Genomic DNA, 6,249 nt, shown 5'->3' with positions numbered 1-6,249 from the left:
GACCCAAGCCCATACTGATGGTCCGTAACAACAAGGGCAAGGGAAAGGCTAAAGTCCCGACAAAGCCCAAAGGCAAAGGTAAGCCCAATCTTTGAAAGGGAAAGGCTACACTGAAACCTAAAGGTGGGGTGTCTAAGGAAGGAAATTGTTTTCATTGTGGTGTGACTGGACATTGGAAGCGGAACTGCCCTGTCTATCTTGAGGAGATCAAGAAGGCCAAAGCAAGCGGAACGTCTGCTTCAGGTATTTATGTTATTGATATTAATTTATCAACTACTACTTCTTGGGTATTAGATACTGGTTGTGGTTCTCATATTTGTACTTCTGTACAGGGACTACAAATGAGTAGGACTTTGGCTAGAGGAGATGTGGACCTGCGAGTTGGAAATGGAGCAAGAGTTGCTGCATTAGCTGTGGGAACATATATTTTATCTTTGCCTAGTGGACTTGGTTTAATTTTAGAAGATTGTTATTTTGTGCCCAGTTTGACTAAAACATTATTTCAATTTCTTGTTTAGACAAAATTGGTTTTGAGATAATAATTAAGAATAATTGTTGTTCCTTTTATCTCAATAATGTTTTCTATGGTTCGGCACAATTGATTAATGGCCTCTATATTTTAGATCAAATGAATCCCATTTACAACATAAATACTAAAATATCTAAAATAAATGACTCAAATCAAACTTATCTTTGGCATTGTCGTTTGGGCCACATAAGTGAGAAACGCATCTCCAAACTCTATAAAGATGGTCTCTTGGATTCATTTGTTTTTGAACAATTTGAAGTATGTGAATCTTGCTTATTAGGAAAAATGACTAAATCTCCTTTTACTGGTAAAAGTGAACGAGCTAGTGATTTATTGGGCTTAATACATTCAGATGTATGTGGACCAATAAATACACAAGTCAGAGGTAGATTTCACCACTTCATTACTTTCACTGATGATTTCAGTAGATATGGGTATGTTTATCTCATGCGCCATAAATCTGAGGCCTTTGAAAAGTTCAAGGAATTCAAAAATGAAGTACAAAATCAACTAGGCAAAACTATTAAGACACTTCGATCTGATCGAGGTGGAGAGTATTTGAGCCTAGATTTTGATGATCTTTTGAAGGAATGTGGGATTGTCTCACAACTTACTCTTCCTGGTACTCCTCAATGAAATGGAGTTTCTGAAAGAAGAAATCGAACTCTATTAGACATGGTTCGATCCATGATGAGTCACGTTGATCTACCGACTTTCTTTTGGGGACATGCACTTGAAACAGCTATTTTCACACTAAATCGTGTTCCATCTAAATCGGTTCAAAAGACGCCATATGAGATGTGGACTGGGAAACGTCCCAGTATGTCTTTTATGAAAATTTGGGGTTGTGAAGCTTATGTTAAACGTCAGACGTCTACAAAGCTTGAACCCAAATCTGAAAGGTGTATCTTTGTAGGGTATCCGAAAGAAACCAAATGATATTATTTCTTTAATCCCACTGAGAACAAAATGTTTGTTGCTCGGACTGGTGTCTTCCTAGAGAGAGAATTTGTTTCTAGAAAAGGAAGTGGGAGAAAGATTGAACTTGAAGAAATTCGAGAATCACAAGATACCATTGAACCAGAGATAGAACAATAACAAATTCCACAAAAAATTGAGGAACAAGTAACTGCTGTAGAAACACAACCACCGCGTAGATCTTTAAGAGAACGCCATGCACCTGAGAGATATGGATTTCTCATTACAACGCATGGTGACATTCTTATTATAGATCAAGATGAGCCTAGGACTTATCAAGAAGCGGTGGTGATCCCAGACTCTGAGAAATGGCTTGAGGCCATGAGATCTGAGATGGATTCCATGTATGAAAACCAAGTTTGGACTTTGGTTAACCCACCCGAAGGGGTTAAACCTATAAGGTGAAAGTGGGTTTTCAAAAAGAAAACCGACATGGATGGTAATGTACAAACATACAATGGGCGATTAGTCGCTAAAGGTTTTCGCCAAATTCATGGTGTTGACTATGATAAAACCTTTTCTCCTGTAGCTATGTTTAAATCCATCAGGATCTTGCTCGCCATAGCTGCATTTCATGATTATGAAATCTGGCAGATGGATGTCAAAACAGCTTTCCTTAATGGGAAACTTGAAGAGGATGTGTATATGACACAACCTGAAGGTTTTGTCGATCCAAAGGATGCTGGAAAGATATGTAAGTTACAAAGATCCATTTATGGATAAAAGCAAGCTTCTCGAAGTTGGAATCTTCGTTTTAACGATGCAATCAAAGAGTTTGGTTTTATCAAAAATGAAGATGAGCCATGTGTTTACAAGAAAGTTAGTGGGAACACAATCACATTCTTGGTACTGTATGTGGATGACATACTTATCATGGGCAATGACATACCTACCTTACAGTCTATTAAGACTTGGTTAGGAAGTTGTTTTTCTATGAAGGACTTAGGCGAAGCCATTTACATTTTAGGAGTCAAGATCTATAGAGATAGATCAAGACGACTACTAGGTCTAAGTCAAGGTACATATATAGATAAAGTATTGAAAAGGTTCAATATGGAAGAATCTAAGAGAGGATTCCTACCTATGAGACATGGTATTTCACTCTCGAAGGAAATGTGTCCTACAACTCCAAAACAAAGAGAACGCATGAGTAAAATTCCATATGCTTCTGCTATTGGATCTATTATGTATGCCATGTTATGTACCCGTCCAGATGTCTCATATGCCTTAAGTATGACGAGTAGGCACCAAGTAGATCCCGGTGAAGGTCACTAGACCACAGTCAAGAATATCCTTAAGTACTTGAGAAGAACTAAAGATACGTTCCTAAAATATGAAGGTGAGAAAGAGTTAAGTGTAAAAGGTTACACTGATGCCAGCTTCCAAACCAACAAGGATGATTCTCGATCGCAATCAGGTTTTGTGTTTTGCCTTAATGGTGGTGCTGTGAGCTGGAAGAGTTTAAAGCAAAGTACAGTAGCCGATTCTACAACAGAGGCTGAGTATATTGCAGCTAGTGATGCAGCAAAAGAAGCGGTTTGAATCAAGAAGTTCATTACTGAACTAAGGGTTGTGCCTAGCATATCAGATGCTATAAAACTCCGATGTGATAACAATGGAGCTATTGCACAAGCAAAAGAACCCAGATCTCACCAACGATCCAAACATATACTTAGGCGCTACCATCTTATTCGAGAGATTATCGATCGAGGGGATGTAGAGATATGCAGAGTACCTACAGATGATAACATTGCTGATCCCCTGACCAAGCCTCTGACACAGCAAAAGCATGATCGTCACACTAAGTCACTTGGTATTAGATATATAAGTGATTGGTTTTAGTGCTAATGGGAGATTGTAAGAGTATGCCCAAAGATCAATCACGAGATGGTTGTAATAACATACTTGGTTTATTATGTTTATTAATAATAATACGTTGCCATTATTATTTCAGTTTCTTTTCTGTGTGCATAAATAAACTATTTTATAATAATGTCCTGAGAATAATATGATTATTCTTAAAATATCCTTAGTCAAGTATTATTGTTGGCTAGGACAATAATAATGCATTAAGACTAACATGTAGTTGATTGATGATAGAGAGTTGTCATTGATATGGAGTGTCAGAATCAATGCATGAATATGTGTGTTAGAGAACAACATATTGGATTGACCCGCTATGAGTATGTTTCTTGGATTATTATGTAATTGTCACAACATTACTCATAGTGATTGATATGTATATGATCATCATACTTAAGATCATCTTTATCCCAACATCGTGAGTTGTATATTTTGATACAGTCAAACAAACATCGTAACTGGTTGTTCTATAAAGACTGATGTTGGATATACCACAATCTATGTTGAGAGATATAGTTGATCAATATAGGATAAGTCCCTCCTACATAATGGGAGTAATATCTCAAGCCACTTGATTGAGTGAGGCTAGAAATGCATGGCCATGCTCAAATAAGTTGATATGAGATGTCATACTTATTTGTGTATCATAGTCTACTCAATGTATCAAGAAACATGGGATGGACTATGCAAGTGTGACTATTCCATGACTTGTGTCCATTCTAAAGATATAGGACTTAAGGATTAATGCATGAAAGGTTAATCACAAAAGGTTATGTCGAATCATGACTTCTTGTAACTTAGGTAGCATTGATGCATTGCTAGATGCCACTCATTGTTTGTAACATTAGATTCGTTCTAATATTACTGCTAACGTTACAAGAACCTATAGGGTCACACCCTATGGTTGAAATGAACGAGGTAAAACATAGTTGGTATATTGCTTGGTTATCACATGAATTAAATTAATTATAGAATTAATTTAATTGGGCAATCAATTGTTGAACATACTACATGTACAAGGATGTTGTACACATAATCAGAACATAATTTTATTGATATATGAATTTAGTTCATATATAAGTTTAAATAAATATAGTTTACCGAAATCCTTATTATAATTAATGTAATTATAATTTTTCGGTTAAACATTATTATATTTAGTTGAATGATAATTATTATGTTCGGATTAATTTTAATGAATTAAAATTCTTTATAAATATATACCAATTAAGAAGGAGTTATATATAGAAAGGGTAAAAACCCTAAAAAGGATATATAAAAACTAGCCCGAAAATATGCAAGGTGGTCTAGCAGCCGTTTAGCAAAATACTCTCTGAAAATAATTTTCTGGGATTTCTACCGTTCATTGTCAATCGGGTGGACTACGTAGAAGCCGACATCGAAAAAGGTTGTGACTTGGTTCGATAGTGGTTCAGCATTCCTATTGCCTAGGCGTCGCTATCTACTCAGATTGAAGTTTCGATAATTTCGAAACCTTTTTTATCACCCCGATTCGTTCCTTACACATGGATCCTTGGTTTGGATCGACGGAATGTTTTAATTATTTTATTTTTCCGCTGCGCCTTGGAGGCACCGGCGTTCCAATAGATGTTAAAGTCGCAAATGCTTCATTGAGCGATGAAAATTGTACATATAACTCAATATAGGGTGATACACTAGCGAGATGAGTCTGCACCATCACCTCTAAGCTACAACTACCTTTGATATTAAATGAGTCATATGTCACGGAATCAATCGAAGCACAAAATTGATAATTAATAGAAGAAACCTCATTGGCGTCGTTCCAAAGATTTTGCGCCTAATTTTTTTACAAAGTTCTATCAAATTTATGTTCTAGTTAAAACCAGTTGTGTTGTGTTCTCCGATAAAAAAAACGCCGTTCTTGATGTCACGAATTTCATCATCATAGTAAATAACAGCACTAATACGTTCACTTATCTTCAATTTCTATTCTACTTAGCCTCTCCAATTTTTCTTGTTGTAACTTATGCAACCTGAGAATGAAATTTGGCTCATTTATAGCATAAGGCCAAACAAGAACTATTGTAGAAAAAGAGCATCCATGTGGGAGCTTTTTTCATCAATTTTGCTGACAGTGCATCCTATTTAAAGCGTTTTTAACATTATTTGTTCAGGACTGTTTTCTCAAAATTATTTTTTAAGAACTATTGTAGAAAAAGAGCGTCCACGTGGGAGCTTTTTTCAGTAATTTTGCTGACAGTGCATCTTGCTTGAAACGTTTTGACACTATTTGTTCAGAACCGTCTTCTCAAAATTATTTTTTTAGGAATTACTGTAGAAAAAGAGCGTCTAAAGCTTTTTTCAGTAATTTTTGTGATAGTGCATACTACTTGAAGCGTTTTTGACATTATCTTTTCAGAACCGTCTTCTCACTGTAGAAAAAAAACAAAATCCTTATTATCAATATAATTTTTCCTAAACCCTAAACACAAATTTATTTTTTAAAAAACTAAACCCTAATTTAATTAATTTTCTTAAAAACTCTAAACTCTAATTTAATTACTTTATTTAAAATCATTAAACCCTAATTTAATTAATTTTAAAAAATACTAAACCTTGATTTATTTTTTAAAATTCTTAAACTTTAAACCTAAATTATTTTAACAAAATCCTACTCTTACAAGCCTAACCCTAAATTATTTTAACAAAACCATAAACAATTAACACTAACCCTAACCCTAACCTTAAACCTTAAAAACCATAAACAAAAAAATTCTAAGGACTAAACATGCAAAACGCTCTAATCTAGAAAAACACGGAGCAAATCGTGCCCCTGGGGAAGTGACTTTGCCATGTCATCAAAGCGCTTCCATGTCAGTGCGTTTTGTGCTGACATG

The sequence above is a fragment of the Gossypium hirsutum genome, chromosome A11 (genome assembly GCF_007990345.1).
Source record: "Gossypium hirsutum isolate 1008001.06 chromosome A11, Gossypium_hirsutum_v2.1, whole genome shotgun sequence".
Lineage (NCBI taxonomy): Eukaryota > Viridiplantae > Streptophyta > Magnoliopsida > Malvales > Malvaceae > Gossypium > Gossypium hirsutum.
This window is presented reverse-complemented; position numbering follows the sequence as displayed.